We start from the raw sequence: 18,500 nt of genomic DNA, 5'->3' as shown, positions 1-18,500 counted from the left end.
TGAGGACCACCTTCACTGGAATCTCTTGGGGACCTTATTAAAAATGCAGATGGCTGGACCCTACCTTGGGAGTACTGAATCTGACTCTCTGGGGGTGAGGCCTGAGAATCTGCACTTGGAAGAAGCTTCCCAGGTGATCTTTATGAGAACCACTAAGCAACTTGTAGCTAGGTCATTTGAATAGACTCAGGCAAGAGTGACTGACAGATCTACCTGGGCAGTGAGAATGGGGAGGGGCAGGTAGAATATATAACACCACATAACTGATCATTCAGGGATGGTGAAAAAGAGGGAGGACAGAGGATGACCTAGGAGCATTTTGAGAAGGTTGGGGTGGGTATGATGACTCAACTTGGATCTTGCAATCCCAGGAATCTGTGGGACATCCAGGTGAAAAGCCACATAGACAACTGGATGGACTAAAATTGAGGAGCTAAGCTGGGGCTGGAAATAAAATGTTGAATGTACGTGAGAGAGCTGAAGTCATGGGATGATATCTGCAGAATGAGAAGGTAGTCAAGAGCAGAGCTTTAAAATGTACCAATGTTGGGGCATTGTGCCTAGGAGTCTGAGAATGTCAGAAAGATTGGTGGGGTGCTGTGTGGAGTGCAGTCCAAGAAGGCAACCTCACCAATGTCCTAGGCTGTGGAGCAGTCAGAAGAAGAAAGTCTGAATGCATCTCTGAGCTCTGCCTACCAGCAGATCAGTGAGTGGTGGCATTTCACTGAGGTCCATTCCAGTCTGGTGAGGAATATACATATATATATATAATATTTGATTATATATAATAAATATAATATTTGGTTAAATATGATATTTGGTTATATATAATAAATATGATATTTGGTTATATATATTATATTTATATCTGTATCTCATCCCTGATCAGGAATGGTGATCACTCCTGAAAGGATCAGTTATCTGGTTTTATATATTCTACCTGCCCCTGCCCTTCCCATTCTCACTGCCCCGGTTGATCTGTCAGCCACTCTTGCCTGAGTCTATTAAAATTAGCTGTTTAAAAATACATATTTATATATATAAAATATTTGGCTCTGCAGAGTGGTACCCAGGCAGCCACAGGGAGGGCGCCTGGCATCATGACGTAAGAACAATGAAGTGTCTGAGATTTTACTCTGTTTGCAAGCTAACAAGTGAGTCTGCCACCATTTCATAGATGCTGGTAGATGACACGAGACTCCTGGTCAGAGACAAAGGATTTATTGCTCACAACAATAGAAGTAGCCAGAATATCGGCATTTGTGTTGGTTCCCTGAGCTCAATTCCCACAGGGTGTTGCAAAGATAACTGCATAGAGTGGGCTGAATTACAGGAGAGAAACCCTAATTTTAGGGAAGCTAAATCTTTTGTAATAGGCAGTAAAGATGCCTGTCCTTTCCTCCAGAAGGGAACACTATCTCTTTCTTCTAAAGCTGCTCATTATGCAAATATCTCTGAAAAAATCATCTAGAACAGAGGCAGTCAATGTCTCCACTCACAAGATGTACAGAAATGCATGAGGTGTGTGGAGAATTGTCTCCCATCGGCATGTGGTAGGAGTGATTATTATTAACACTATGAAAAAATGCGCTCATACTGCATAACTTTATTTCCTTTGATTACTCTGAAATTGACAGGAATTATAACGGAGCAAACGGGGACGTGGACTAAAGCGAAGTTACAAAGACTAATGGCAAGTCACGGAATTTGAATTAATGTTTGATGACAAGACTACCAAATGTGTTTCACAAATAAGATTCTGAAAATACTGCTATCAGCAATTGATTATGATATCGAGCAAATGAATTTGCAATTTCATGATGAATGATCTACACTCCCTATCTCAGAAACTCAGGCACTCGATCTTTTCTGACAAGCAGCATATACATTCTATTGCCAGAAAGGAAGGCACTCGTCAAATTCCTGATTTTTCTCTTTGAAAAATTAACGTTTAACTCAAATGTAAGATCTAGAAGAACACGTAAGACTTTAATTACAAAGCGCAATCCAAGATTTGCACTAATTAATAAGATGATAAAAAATTCATTGAAACTCAGAGAAGAACCAAAGGGGAGAATTGGCTAGTGACAGCACTGAGCTCTATAAAATGCTTAAGTCTATCCAAATAGGCAGCTACTCCATCATAATTGTAATTTAATCATTCAAATGATTATTTCATTTGAAAGACATTAGTTTCATATCAAAACTATGTGGAGAGAAAATTTCTTTAAACTTTGCAATTCCTAACAGTTATATACCAGCATGATAGAGAGTTTTGAAGAAGTTTGGTTATCCAAAATACATTGTTTTCTTTTTTTTTTTTAAATGTGAGAGTTATCCATTTGAATCTGGCTTTGCTATTCCCTAGCTGTGACCTCCAGCAAGTTGTTTAAGCTCATAAGCCAGTTTCCTCATCTACTAAATGGGGATAATAATAACTCATGAGGCTGTTGTGAAGACGAATGGCTATTATTGTGAATTAACCACACTCCTCTGCCCTGCCAGGCTCTTAACCAGGAACCAGTTGAGAACTGAAATATAGTAACTGGTCTATTATTGGTACAGCTGAATTGGTGAATAAGATTATAAAAAAATCAGTTGCTGTCGAGATTCTGACTCATGGAGATTTCAGGAGTGTCAGAGCAGAACTGTGCTCCATAGGGTTTTCAATAGCTGATTTTTCAGAAGTAGATCACCAGGTTTGTCTTCCAAGGCACCTCTGGGTGGACTCAAACCTCCAACCTTTTGGTTAGCAGCATAACGCGTTAACCATTTGCACTACCCAGGAACTTCAAGTAAGATTATACCCAGGGTGAAATCAAGTTTCCTGCCTCCATCTTTCCCGCACAGCCAGCAACCCCCATCCAGTCCTGTGACCCAGCTGCGGGTGAGCTGGTTCTGCAGAGGGGTACCCAGGCAGCCACAGAGAGGGTGCCACGCTGCCTTACCTCCTGTGGGGAGCAGGAAAGAGCAGCTAATAAGAGGGTGAGCTGGGCCTGCTGGGTCCCTGGAACCAGGAGCAGAGAGAGAACTTGGGCCTCAGGTAGCAGCTGTGAAGGTAGGCCGCAGGGCTTTCTCCATGAGACCAGAGCTCTTCCTGGGAGGCTGGGGGTGGGGCAGAGTGTGCCTTTTGCCCCAATCCCACCAATCAGGCCAGCACCTCCACTCAACAGAAGGAGGTCAGCAGGACAGATGCCCCTTCTGCCTCATAAATGGTTTCCATTTCCTGAGCAATAGAGAGAGAAAAAATATCCTCCCCCCTGCCAACCCCCACCCCCATCATCCACCCTATTCAAGCCAGCCTCCACACTACCGTCATCTTTCCAGAGCAGAAATCTAATCAACATCCCATAGGGTACAGTATACCAGATACACCAAGGATTTTGCCACACGGGCTGGGTCCTGCCTTATTTCTCATATAACGTTCCCCTTGCCATCCTATCATGTCACCTCCCTTCCTACGTCCCCAAACACACAATGCTACTTAGTACTTGTAGTCCAGTGGATTATTTAATATGGCCCTTCTGGCCATAGTTTTTGTAACTCCCATCAAATGACTGGGTAGGACTATACAGATGAGGGGCTTGTGGCCCACCAAGGGGTTTGGATAGCTTGCTAGTAATGTAAACAAGGTGCTTGACACCCTTGTGTGGGTGGGATCATGCAAATAAAGTGTATGGAACCCTAACTAGGGGATTGGTCAGTTTTGCCATCCCACTAGGCTTAAAATGAGCCATTCCAGAGGCGGAAAGGAAGAACCTCACTACCAACAAGAAAGAAGAGTCAGGAGTGGAGCATGTCCTTTGAACCCAGGATCCTTGTGCTGAGAACCTCCTAGATTCAGAAGAGAGAGAGAGCTGTAACTCCAGGCAGAGGTGGGCGAGAGACCGAAAGAAGCAGTAGCAGAGAAACAGCGGCAGCAGAGGCAGGAGATTGGCAAGAGATAGTACAGGGGACATCCCCACCCTCAGAGTGAGAAAACTAAGTACCTTCAGGCAGGATGCTTCCTGGTGAAGTGGGATGCCTCCAGGCACTTGGTGGTGAAGCTAGGCTCACCAACTCACAGAGTAAGATATCCGAATGCCTTTGTGTCAAGGCTTACAGGCAGAGTAGAGTACCTGCAGGCATGTATCAACAGATCTAAAAGAGCTTTGTGACACTTGCCTGAGCAGAGCAGAGGCTGAAGGGCCAGAGAGAGATGCGCCTGCAGACACAGCTGAGAAGAGGCTGTCCTGATGGAAAAATTGTATCCTGAGTGTTACTGAACCTGAATTATGACCTTCTACTTCCCTAATAAACCACATAATCGTGACTATTGTCTGTGAGTTCTGTATGGCCATTGCAATAGATTATGGAACACAAAAGAGAAGTAGAGAGTGCTGTGGGAGGGATGGTTGGTGTCGGAATTTGTAAAAAGATTGGAGGGTGGAGGCATGTCTGATCTCTGCCTCATAGGAATGAGCCTTGAGCTGTTGATTTTGATTCTCTTTCCCCTTTGTGAAGTTAGAGATCAGACTCCTCCACGACGCCATTTTTATGGTACTCCATCCCTCTGTTTGAAATGTCCTGGCCCCCTTGTTCATTTGGTGAGCACCCACTCATCATCTAGGACCTACTTTGAACAATAGCTCTGCTGTGAAGGCTTCTCTGACTCTTACCTCCCTTACACGTTTGTGCCTCCTCTCCCCATGGTGCCTCAGTGATTCCAAACCGTAGTCCTTCCGAGTGTGCATACTGAAGCCAGCTGCCTGGATTCAAATCCAGTACTTGCGTGGTTTCTGCAAAAGACCTCTTTAAAGTTTTAAAAAGCAAAGATGTCACTTTGATGACTAAGGTGCACCTGACCCAAGCCATAGTCTTTTCAAAATCACCTTATATACGTGGGAAAGCTGGACAGTGAAAAAGGAGGGCAGAAGAAGAATTGATGCAATCAAGTTGTGGTGTTGGCAAAGAATATTGAATATACCATGGACTGCCAGAAGAACAAACAAATCTGTCTTAGAAGAAATACAACTGGAATGCTCCTTAGCATCTATGATGATGAGACTTCAGCTCGATTACTTTGGACACATCATCAGGAAAGACCAATTGCTAGGAAAGGACATCATGTTTAGTAAAGGAAAGGGTCAGTGAAAAAGAGGGAGACCCTCAACGAGATCGACGGCCGCAATAGCCACAACAATGGACTCAAACACACCAGTGATCCTAAAGGCAGTGCGGGACCAGGCAACAGTTCGTTCTGCTGTATAAGGACCCCACGAGTCAGAGCTGACTTGACAGCAACAAAACAACAACAACAACCTGTGTGACCTCAAACAAATTACTTAAGCACTCTGGTCTCAGTTTCTTTATTGGTAAGATACATATAACAAGAATACTTAATGGTGGTTGTAAAGATTATACAAAATAATGTATTTGTAAAAGCACTTACAAAAAGTACCTAGCCCAGCAAGGACAAGAAGGCAGGAGGGGACAAGAAAGCTGGTAATGGAGAACTCAAGTTCCAGAAGGGAAGAGTGTTGACATATTGTGGCGTTGGCAACCAGTGTCACAAAACACTGCGTGTATTAATTGTTCAATGAGAAACTAATTTGCTCTTGAAACTCATCTAAACTAAAAAAAAGTACCTAGCTTATACTAAGCACACTACAAAGTGGTTATTATTTTTTATTATTACCATTATCATTATTTACCAGCTTTGTGATTTTGCCACATCCCAATCCTTCTTGGTCTATTATGTACTTAATATATAAATATTTTAAATCAATTTCACCAGTCTCCTAACCAGTATCTGGGAAATTATGGGTTTGAAAAGCTCGTTATATTGATATAATACGTGATAAAACAAACAAAAAAATACTAAAGGCATAATTATTTAAAGAAAATCTGATCATATGAGGAGCCCCACAATCTTTTCCTCTTCCAACTCCCCCAGAGAAATGCTGTTTTATCTCAGTGTTTGGACCAGACATCCATCTGCCAACACTAGATTATCAGCTACATGAGGGCAAGGACCAGGCCTAGCTCATGTTGAATCCTCAGTAGTTTGCAAGTAGGGACAGTGGTGGTTCAGTGGTAGAATTCTCACTTTTCATTCAGGAGACCTGGGTTCAATTTCCAGCTCATGCTTGTGTGTTGCTGTGATGCTGAACAGGCTTCAGCAGAGTTTCCAAACTAAGACAGACTAGGAAGAAAGGTCTGGCAATCCACTTATGAAAATCAGCCAGTGAAAACCCCACTGTGCTTGGAGCATGGGGTTGCTATGAGTTAGGGCTGACTCAATGGCAGCTAACAACAACAACAGCTTGCAAGTACCCTTGGCAAGTCATACACCCTCAGCAATTGTTTGTGGAATGAATGAATGAATTTAATGGAATGAATCAACTTATGTTTAAGAAGTCAGAACATTCTACATGAAGGTCAGAAAATAACAGGCCAATTTTCTGAGCTGCCTGCTCCCACTCCCACGACTACTCCTGCTCCCCCAGCTTTTCCCCTTCCCTTTCCACAAATTAACCTCCTTGCTTATTTGACAGCATGTCAGAGGAGGTTTCAGGGTGGAATGAATCTTGCAGTTGTAATGAATCAGAAATGGGACAAAAAATCAGATGTCAGCAGCAGCAGAATACTTTCCTCTCACCATTTAAAAAGCACTGGTCCCTTAGGCTTGAAGAGATTAGACACTAATAATTTATACTGAAATCCAGTGAAGCCCTCCACAAAGTCTGATTGCTTGTTCCTGCCTTTTGACTGACAGGTATGAAAATAGAGACCGATTTGAAAACCTAGGGCTATTTAACTAGAGCGACATTAATTCCTCCATTAGAAACTAAAAAATGAGAGGGTGGGGCGGGTCCAGACGTCACAAAGAAACAGATGTTGCTGGTATCAGGCCACTCCTTTTTCCAAATGTGCAACTCACACCCACTCTACAAGCTCAAATTTGCTTTCTAAGCCTCCTAAACCTCAAATTGGCAAAAATAATTTTTTCCATGCTACTTAAAATGCCCTCAAGCTACAGTCATTAGATTTGCTGGACGCAGCAGCATTCTGATGTTATCGGCGCTGTCTTCCTGTTGTCATGAATAATGTATAAGAAGAAGCTATTAGAAATGGATCCTTCCATGGCTGACAGAATCGCCACCAGACAAGTCCCTGAGTTCTCAGGCATTTCATCTGTAGCTCTCACAGATCTCCCTGCTCACCTCCTGACTGCCTCCTGGCTTCCTGCCAGGCATGGAGATGCTGCCCAAGAAGCTTCCTTCTGCTTCCCCCAGAAAGTAAGGAAGTTGGGGGACGAGAAGAGGTACCCACTACCTTCCTTCCTTTTCCTTGTTGGTGCATGCCAGAGGAACAGCGCTGGAGCTACTGATGCCAATTTCATGGGTTTGATTCTTGGCCCTGTCCCATATGGGCCAGCTGGGATTGTTCTGTTCCCAAACTCCTGTCCAGAAAATGCTCGTCCTTGGCACAGGTGAGGCTGGAGGAGAAGCGTGCTAAGACTCTTCTACTCTTGTCAGGGTACCCGTCTTCTTCTGTATCTCTATATGCTGAACGATCTATTGTGTTTTTACCACCCCCCCCCAAAAAAACCTTTCAGTCCCACACCTTCATTCACTCATTCATTGAACATGTTTTCACTATCTACGAGTCTTCCAGGGAAGGAGCATACAGCAATCAAGGATTACAGAAAGAAATACAACATATTTACAAGGAGCATGGATTGTGAGGCTGAATAATAGAAGGAAGTAGCTGAGTCAGTAAAGGGGATGTGAAGATTGAGCTATAAGCTGAAAGACAAGGGACCTTAAAGTAGTGTTTAGAGGTCCAGGCAGAGGGAACAGCATGTGCAAAGTCCCTGTGGCAGGAGGGGCAGGGTCCACATTGGAGGATAGGAAAGAATGCCCGAGAGGCCAGAGCACAATTTGCAAACAGGGACCAGAGCGTCTCTCCTCCCCTGACACTTGCCCACTCTCTTGTCTCTTGGATCCTCCCTCGGAGTCCAAGAACTGCTCAGTCTTGGTTTTCCTGCCACCTCTTGACGGTTCCTACTCTGGAAGGGGGGGATATACCATCCTCCCAGGCTCCTCTGCTATTGCCCCTAACTGTGGATGTGAACTCAGAGCTTTCCTCTCTCTCTGTGCCCCAGCATCAGGAGCAGTACCTGCCCCCTAGAAGGAATACGATGAAAGCAATGTGCTTATTGTTCTGAGTCCAAATTGCCAACTTGAAAACATCACAAATGCCCAATGTAACCAACCACTAGCCAACAAGTCAACTTCAACTCATGGGGACTCCATCTGTGTCAAGAGTAGAACTATGCTCCATAGGGTTTTCAATGGCTGATTTTTTGGAAGTAGATCAAACAGGCCTTTCTTCCAAGTCGCCTCTGGGTGGACGTGAACTTCAAGCTTTCAGTTAGCAGCCAAATGCTTAATCATTTGCAGATCCAGGGACTCTATGACCAATGCAGAAGTAAATAAACTACAGGGAATCCCCGACTTACAATGTGTTCGAGTTACAACGAACCATACTTACGACCATCTGTTTTTTGTCTATGTGTGTACATCTTGGGAACCCTGGTGGCACAGCGGTTAAGAGCTATGGCTGTTAACCAAGAGCCCGGCAGTTCGAATCCACCAGGCGCTCCTTGGAAGCTCTACGGGGCAGTTCTAATCTCGTCCTATAGGGTCACTATGAGTTGGAATCGACTCAATGGCAGTGGGTTTGTGTATGTCTTACGGTTAGTAAAATGATAAAAATAGACTATATACAGTATAGCAGCATGTAACTTGCTGATGTTATCATTCTCAGATGTTTACCTGTAGATGTTCAAAGATCAGATTTATAAAGATACTGATAATAAAAACAATAATGAAAACAAAAAAAGAGGTATCCAATTTACAATGGAGTCATTGGAATGGAACCCCATCATAAGTCAGGGACTACCTGTGTTTTACACCCACATATTGGAATGCCACACACTCATTAAAAAAAATTATGTTTTTGAAGACTATCCAAAGCCTCTCATGATATAACATTAATTATTGAAAAGCACAATTCAAAATTCTTCATAAAGCATGATCTCAACTTTGTGTGGAAAAATGCATATGCAAAGAAAAAGACTAGAAGCAACTTCACCAAGATATTAAGACTGGCCATCTCTGTTGGCAGAATTATTAGTGTTTTTATTTCCTTTTCCATACTGTTGAATTTGCCTGCAAATGTATTAACACATCTAATTAATAAATAATTTAAATTGGTTAATTTAAATAGCTAATACTAGAGGACATCTGTTGGGCACATATTACATGCCAGGCACCACTGTAGCGACTGAACGATGCACAGAATGCAAACGTGGTCACTATCCTGAAGAATTGCTTTTATGATTCAAAAAACATAAATTTAACAATAAAAAAGGGGAAAAAAAACCATGTTAAATTTAAAAACAAGATGGAAGAAAAGAGCCACCATCACTCCTGGAAAACAACTCAAAATGCCTGTGTCAGTAGGCAAGTTCCCTCCATCAGCATCTTGTTTCCAAAAAAAGGTGCCAGGGATTGGGCCTTGGTGAATGTCCATTTGTCATTTCTGCGCAAGGCAAGATGCTCAGAACAAGGACTTTTTCCTGTCAGCTACACTAAACCCCCAGCTTCTATGAATCTGGAGTGGAAAGTTCTTTGAACCATTCACTTTATACAGTTTCCTTCCACCTCTCTGAAAATGTACAGTCCTCTCCAGCTCTCCTGTGGGTACAGGTCCCAGAGTTTCTTCCCTGGGAATCAGCCCTTAAGGATTCAACATGACAATGCCACATCCCCAGGCGTCTGCATTCTGGCTCCCCTACTGCTGGTACCCAAAGCAGGGGCCCTGATTAAGCCACAAACCATCAGCCTGAATGAGTGAGAAAACAGCAGGAGCCCAAGAACTCCTGTGAAGTAAGAATCTGATTGTTTTTATGCAAATTGTTTTTAGTAGTAGGCAGATAACAGGCAAATGAAATATGGGTGATAAGCAGAGATTTTTCTAAACCAATGGAGGGGGCAGGGGAGTTCTTTAGTAAAACCATAGCATGCCTTTAACAGTTTAACTATAAAGTTCCCATATTTCTTATCAAGTGGAATAGAATGTCTCTATATTGTGGCTCCTCCTCCCTCCTCTCCCAGCCCAGCACAATGGATCTCTTTCTCTGTTTCTCTAATGTTCCATCCGCCCTATCTGAAACAGTTTGTTTCAGAAGGGCAATGCTTCCTAATTATAAATGTATTGCCAGAGGATAATTTTTAAGTGGTGGACAGAATGAGCAATATTAATTCTACTAGTTGTCTAATTATTTTAATTTGCTTAAGGAGAACTGGAAACCCTGGTGGTGTAGTGGTTAAGAGCTACAGCTGCTAACCGAAAGGTTGGCAGTTCGAATCCACCAGCTCCTTGGAAACCCTATGGGGCAGTTCTACTCTGTTCTATAGGGTCGCTATGAGTCAGAATTGACTTGACGGTAATGGTTTGGTTTTTTTTTTTTTTTTTTGGTAGGCAGAACTGTGTCTAGCACATCAAACCCATTATTTTATTATGGGCTATGCCAACCTAGGAATTCGGGAGTGATTCAAATGGTTAAGCACTTGGCTGCTGATTGAAAGGTTGGAGGTTCAAGTCCACACAAAGGTGCCTTGGAAAAAAAGGCCTGGTAATCTACTTCTGAAAAATTAACCTTTGAAAACGTTATGGGGCACAATTCTACTCTGAACACACACGGGGGTCACCATGAGTTGGAGTCAGCTTGATGGCGACTGGTTATGGCTGCCTATGTTTTAAAAAGTTAGTTAAGACAGAGCAGATAAAGAAAATAAGTGAATCATGGTACATGTGGTTGCAAACATGGTAAAAACTGAATGGTGCCTACATGTCTGATATTTGAAAAATATGACTGGGAATTCTACACCAGATCCAACTTGGCTCCTGGGGAAGGGCCAGACAAATCAGCTGGGTCATGGCAGTAACTTAGATGTAGACGTTTGCGTTTGACTCTGGATCATCAGTAAGTCTTCCTAGTTCTGAATTCTGGAACCTCCTGAAGTCTAAGATCCAAGTTTTCAAGCTAGAGGGTAGCCTTTGTCTCCAGCGGGGAGAGATGTTTTGTTTTTTAAAAATCAGGAAATTTCACATTAAATGCATGTCTCTTAATCTCTTTAAAAATGGGAAGATCTAGCACATGGGTCTACCTACCTGCATGGCAATAACTGGGTCATCACAGGCCCCAGAATCCCCTACCCTCCAACACAAGGCTCATTCTGGCACTTCTGTGCCTGGCCCTGTAGATGTTATGTTGGGTGCCCTGGCTTATAGCTTCTACAGTGACTGAGACTGCACTGGGGACAAAGGGTGAAAAGAGGGCTCCTCTTCTCCAAAGACCTCTTGCCTCTCCACCTTCTTTTTTCCTCTTCCCTACCAATCCCTCTACACCCCAACTATACACATACACACACACACACACACACACACACAAATGTATAAATGCCTCTCGGAGGTAAATAGAAGAGTAAAACTTCCATCTTTCCCCACTGATTTCTTTGGCCATACTTGCCTGAATAGTGGCCCAAATTCATTGATACTTCCTAGGTAATGTTGATTGCCTTTTAGCCATTGACTCACAAATGAAATTTGAAATCACCTACTACATTCTTTTTGAGCAGGGTGTGAGGTTGGGGTCAAGATTCAATTTTCTTCCTTCTTACTACATTTTTTTACTACATTATTAGGACCAGTATAATGTAGAGGGGAAGAGTACACATTTTGGAGCTAGAGTGTCTGAGTTCAAATCCTGGTTCTCTCATCTTCTGACTATATGATCTTGGCAAGTTATTTAACTTCTCTGTGCTTCGTTTTCCTCGTCTATCAAATGGGGATAACACTATCTATAGCGTAGAACTGTAAAGATTAAATGAGTGAATATACATCTATACCTATTTGGATTTGATAGATATAACACTATGCCTTAGTAGAGAAGCCAGCACATAGTAAGGATTGTGTCTTAGTCATGTAGTGCTGCTATAACAGAAATACCACAAGTGGATGGCTTTAACAAACAAATTTATTTTCTCACAGATTAGGAAGCTAGAAATTCAAATTCAGAGCAGCAGCTCAAGGGGAAGGCTTTCTCCCTCTGTCGGCTCTGAGGAAGGTCCTTGTTCTTTACCTTCTACTTCCTGGTTCCTTGTTGATTCCCATGTGTCTTGGCATCTGTCTTCCCCATCTCTTCTTGCTAGCTTGCTTTTAAGTTCTTTTATGTAGATTGACTCAAGATACACCCTGCACTAATCCTATCTCATTAACATAACAAAGACAACCCATTCCCAAGTGGAATTATAACCACAGGCATAGAGGTTAGGATTTACAACACACATGTTTGGGGGACACAGTTTAATTCATAACAGGTTGTAAAAATGTTACCTACTATGTAAGTAATATTTTTCCATTCTGTGATGGAATAAATCTCAACTCTGTACCCTGATATGATAAAATTGGTCATATTCTTTGTTATGCTGCAATCATTTATTATGCCATCAGATAAGTGCCAGGCACCGCACTTGGCACTGAGAATACAAAAACTAACAAAATGCCTGCAGAGACCTATTTTGGCCATTCTGATAGTATTTCATTCTCCCGCATATTGTAGAAGCTTGAACAAGTTAGGGGAATTTAGGCAATGGTTAAAGCGATCGACTGCTAACCAAAAGGTCAACGGTTTGAAACCACCAGTGACACTGTGGGATAAAGATGTGGCAGTCTGCTTCTGTAGAGATTTACAGCTTTGGAAACCCTATGGGGTCGCTATGAGTCGGAATCAACTCAATGGCAGTGGGTTTTTTTTGGTATCTGCCTTCCAGAGTCTTTAATGGGCCATCCTGATCCTTCTTATGTGTTCTGAGGGATCTTATTAATGGCACTCTTCTGCCCTTTGCACAACTCTGTTGTTGTTGTTGTTAGGTGCCATTGAGTCAGTTCTGACTCATAGCGACCCTATGCACAACAGAACGAAACACTGCCCAGTCCTGCGTCATCCTTAGAATCTTTATGCTTGAGCTTATTGTTGCAGCCACTATGTCAATCCACCTTGTTGAGGGTCTTCCTCTTTTCCACTGACCCTGTACTCTAGCAAGCATGATGTCCTTCTCCAGGGACTGATCCCTCCTGACAACATGTCCAAAGTATGTAAGACGCAGTCTCGCCATCCTTGCCTCTAAGGAGCATTCTGGCCACACTTCTTCCAAGACAGATTTGTTCATTCTTTTGGCAGTCCATGGTGTATTCAATATTCTTTGCCAACAGCACAATTCAAAGGCGTCAATTCTTCTTCGGTCTTCCTTATTCGTTGTCCAGCTTTCACACGCGTATGATGTGATTGAAAATACCATGGCTTGGGTCAGGCGCACCTTAGTCTTCAGGGTGACATCTTTGCTCTTCAACACTTTGAAGTGGTCCTTTGCAGTAGACTTGCCCAATGCAATTTGTCTTTTGATTTCTTGACTGCTGCTTCCATGGCTGTTGATTGTGGATCCAAGTAAAATGAAATCCTTGACAACTTCAATCTTTTCTCTGTTTATTATGATGTTGCTCATTGGTCCACTTGTGAGGATTTTTGGCACGACTCAAAATGAGAAGAAACAGCAGCAAACATCCATTAATAATCGGAACCTGGAATGTACGAAGTATGAATCTAGGAAAATTGGAAATCGTCAAAAATGAAATGGAACACATAAACATTGATATCCTAGGCATTAGTGAGCTGAAATGGACTGGCATTGGCCATTTTGAATTGGACAATCATATAGTCTACTATGCTGGGAATGACAACCCAAAGAGGAATGGGGTTGCATTCATCGTCAAAAAGAACATTTCAAGATCTATCCTGAAGTACAACCCTGTCAGGGATAGGATAATATCCATACGCCTACAAGGAAGAACAGTTAATATGACTATTCTTCAAATTTACACACCAACCACTAGGGCCAAAGATGAAGAAATAGAAGATTTTTATCAGCTGCTGCAGTCTGAAATTGACTGAACATGCAATCAAGATGCATCGATAATTACTGGTGATTGGAATGCCAAAGTTGGAAACAAAGAAGAAGGATCAGTAGTTGGAAAATACGGCCTTGGTGTTAGAAACAATGCTGGAGATCGAATGATAGAATTTTGCAAGACCAATGACTTCTTCATTGCAAATACCTTCTTTCACCAACATAAATGGCGACAATACACATGGACCTCGCCAGATGGAACACACAGAAATCAAATTGACTACATCTGTGGAAAGAGACGATGGAAAAGCTCAATATCATCAGTCAGAACAAGGCCAGGGGCCGACTGTGGAACCGACCCTCAATTGCTCATATGCAAGTTCAAGCTGAAACTGAAGAAAATCAGAGCAAGTCCACGAAAGCCAAAATATGACCATGATTATATCCCACCTGAATTTAGAGACCATCTGAAGAATAGATTTGATGCGTTGAGCACTAGTGACCGAAGACCAGACGAGTTGTGGAATGACATCAAGGACATCATCCATGAAGAAAGCAGAGGTCATTGAAAAGACAGGAAAGAAAGAAAAGACCAAGATGGAAGTCAGAGGAGACTCTGAAACTTGCTCTTGAACTTGCACAACTCTAGAGGGCCCCATATGGGTCATATGCAGTGGAGAAGTATTATTCTAACAGATTCATTTCTGTCTTGAACAAACCAGGTTTTTCTTCTCATGCTTCAATGAAATTTGTTTTCATATTATTTTTTCTGGGTTCTCAGGTTAAGTATGTTAGGCCAGCGGTTCTCAATCCTAGCTACTTATCTGAATTTGTGGCACTTAAAAAAAAATGCATTTCAGGTCCATCCCTAGAGAAGCTGGGGTTGGCTATGAGTTTCTGCATTTTTTCAAAGTTCCCCAGGGATTCCAGTGCAGGTGGCTGAGACACAGTATAGTTGGAGCCTTAAATTCTGGATCCTGACATTCCCATGCACTGAGCCAGTTCCCATTCTGTGAATTGAAGACATGTATTTGGAAACCCTGGTGGCGTAGTAGTTAAGTGCTATGGCTGTTAACCAAAAGGTCAGAAGTTCAAATCCACCAGGCGCTCCTTGGAAACTCTATGGGGCAATTCTACTCTGCCCTATAGGGTCGCTATGAGTCGGAATTGACTCGACGGCAGTGGGTTTTTTGGGTTTATGCCTGCTCTACTTGTTTGAGTTTCAAGCATGAGTGTTTGTGTGAAAGAATTTTGAAAAGTAGCATATGGATTTACAGTAGGAAGTTGCTGGTGGCCAGAGTTCAGGCCCCACCTGCAAACAGGCCGGGGGTGCAATCCTTTGGTGACATGTGCACATGTGTTCTCCAGGCCTGCCTCCAGCACGCCACACTAAAAATGGGAAGAGAGTGGGTGGAGCTCAAAATACTTTAACTCAAGTGTAACCATGTGGCAGCTTCTACTTGATCTAGGTAATGCTGGACAAACGGAAGCCGGCCTGCGAGTAGCTATATTTATTTCCAAAACAGCTGGTGAATGCCCCCCAGGAATTTGAGAGATTAGATTCAGTTTTATCGGTTTTGAAGCCTTTAGGCTATGCGATTAGAATTCCCCAGGCATGAATCAGGAGACGGAAGTACATATCTTGTTTACTCCTAACCTTCAAGCTGATACTCAGGGTAAGCCCACAGCCATTTGATATGGAAACATTTTAATTTGGGAAGTGAAATGCAGGGAGGATACTGTTCCCTAATTTTCATTTCAAACATAACATACACACACATGCACACACTCACACACATGAGTTAAATGCCCAGAATTAGGCCACTATTGAACCCTGGCTGTATACAAATTACACGAATAGTCGAAGATGAACAAACTGATGTGTTTCATATTTGTTAGTTAAATTTTGTGCATTAACCATAGCGGGAAAGGAAATGCATTAAGGATCATGCCTTTGCAAAGGGCTGGTAAGGATACTGGGGAGAAGATGGTAAGCTTTCCATGGCCCTGATGCAACTATTTCAAACTTCTTATGGAGCAAATTAAACTTTCTTCCCCTAAGACAGACATTCTCAAACTCCCCTTCCTACCAAAATTACTCCCAGAAATAGATGTCAGGACCCAATCTGAGATCTAGAGAACCAGAAACAACTGGGTGGGGCTGGGGCATCTCCATTTTCTTACATGTGTTAACACACCCAGCCAAGCAGTGGCCAGAGCACTGTCCTAGGAGATGAGCACCTGCGGAGAACTGATCAGAGTGAGACATCACAATCCCCACCGTGGGCTCCACTGTGCTAAGAGACTGCTGGGCTGAAGGAGATCATGTCTTTGTCTTCCTGATAAATCACAGGTTGGGTACCATTGAAGCACATTAACCCATTGTCATCGAGTCGATTCCAACCAACAGCTACCCTATAGGGCAGAGTAGAACTGCCCCATCGGGTTTCCAAGGAGCGGCTGGTGGATTCCAACTGCCAACCTTTTGGCTAGCAGCTATGTCACTTTGGATTTCTAACAGGACGGCCCAATTCATTTGCATAGGTTGAGCACTGCACAAGAGCATCCCATCTAAAGAGCTGTCGTTTACAATAACACTGTCAACTTGTGTATTTATTACTTCAATTTTCTGGCGGATGGCAGTAATACATCTTATTCTAACAAGTCTGACCATGACGACAATTTTCCAACAGATGGAAGTAAACTGCCTTGAAGAAGGGGTGAGAGTGCCCTTTTGTAATTCGCACAGAGGTGGGTATCTTCCCTGGTCATCCCTGGCCTGGGGGAAAAAGCCTCAGGGCCAGGACCGCTGCTCCTGCCTATAGGGGGTGGTGATTGAGGAGCAGGCGGACTTTCCCAACCCTAGGAGCCTCTCCACCCCTCCAGGGCAGGGCTCCAATCACATCACTGGAAAGTTGGCAGTCTGGCATCCTAGTGGTCAGTTTATAAGTGGGGCCATTTATTTTCTACTTTATCCTGCAAGAAGAGACACCCTCATCTCCTCTTCCTCTTTTGCCTTCCCTCTGTAAACTCAGTTTGTCGTGACTCTATTAATCCCAGGAGATCTGCTCTAGGATTCTTTTCCATGTTCTCTTCTTCTCCGTATCTAGCTTTTAATTTAAAGACTTCCAAGACATTCCTATATTTTACTCTATGTGTTGTAGAGTACTGTTGATTTCCCAAAACTTTGAGGTTTGGGTAAACACCAAGACATTCCTATATTTTACTCTATGTGTTGTAGAGTACTGTTGATTTCCCAAAACTTTGAGGTTTGGGTATGTAGTAATATATATATAAATTTGATACTGCCTCCCCAGGAAGTATCAAAAAGGCAGTGTTTCTTGGTAGAAGGGTAGTAACCTGTTACTGTTGAGTCAATTCTGACTCATAGTGACCCCACAGGACAGAGTAGAACTGCCCCATAGGGTTTCCAAGGCTGTAAATCTTCACAGAAGCATATTGCCTCATCTTTCTCCGAGGGAGCAACTAGAGGGTTCGAAACAGCGAACTTTTGGTTAGCCTAGCACTTAACCACTGCACCATCAGGGCTCCTTAGAAGGGTAGTAGACCCTCAAATTCTGTCTTGCTCCCTCTACTTTCACATTCCAGGTGCTCTCCGGGTAACCTCCCCCTTCACAGTCGCCCCTGCCTCTGTGAGCCTGTTCAAAATGAGGAAGCGTATTGTCGTGGTATCGGGGTGGTTTAAACTTCTCTGGAGGTGGAATGCTCAAACCCTTGGATCTAGGAAGAAGTTGTGAGAGGATTAAAAAAGTTTCAATTACAATCTGGGGGCAGGCGGTGCATTATCTAAGTGCTGGTGTGCTTTTGAGAAGCAAGTGTCGTGAAGACCAGGGAGATGACATGCTGGCTGAGGGTGACCTTGTTTACAGCAGAAACCCTGATATATTCCTTCAGTCCTTTTGTTACAATAGGCACATGGATACAATATATTCCTTCAGTCCTTTTGTTATAATAGGCACATGAATACGTCGTTCATTGAGCACCTGGTGTGTGCCAGGCACTTTGCTAGGAGTTGAGGCTTCTCCATAAATTCAACCATTTCCTGCCTTCAGGGAGTGAATACTCCAGCAGTGGAGGCGGACAATAGATAGATAAACAAATAATTACACACATCATTGCAAATGGTATTAAATCCTCTAAAGGGAAGACATGCTTAAGCAGGACTTTTCAGCTGAGACCTGAAGGGTGAGAGGGAACCAGCCATAAGAAGATTTGGGGAAGCTTGTTCCAGGCAGCAGATGCAATAATACAAAGAAAATCGTGAACTGAAAACTCTAGGATACAAGTTTCTATCCCCTTCTCGTTTTTCCCAAGCCCTGAGGTTTTTCTTCATCCTAGCTCGTTTATTGTTTTCACTATGAGATGAAAAGCACGGAGCACCATGCTGGGCTTATGTGATAAAACAAAACAAACAAAAAAACATTGCCATGGAGCTGATCCTGACACATAATAATTGCA

General features: G+C 42.9%; 1 pseudogene; it reads right to left on the bottom strand.

The window, feature by feature from the left end:
* The window catches only part of LOC135231292 (ATP-dependent RNA helicase DHX29-like), a 47,802-nt pseudogene that overhangs the window by 9,811 nt on the left and 19,491 nt on the right, over positions 1 to 18,500 (bottom strand).

The sequence above is a fragment of the Loxodonta africana genome, chromosome 4 (assembly GCF_030014295.1).
Source record: "Loxodonta africana isolate mLoxAfr1 chromosome 4, mLoxAfr1.hap2, whole genome shotgun sequence".
NCBI classification, from domain to species: domain Eukaryota; kingdom Metazoa; phylum Chordata; class Mammalia; order Proboscidea; family Elephantidae; genus Loxodonta; species Loxodonta africana.
This window is presented reverse-complemented; position numbering and strand designations above follow the sequence as displayed.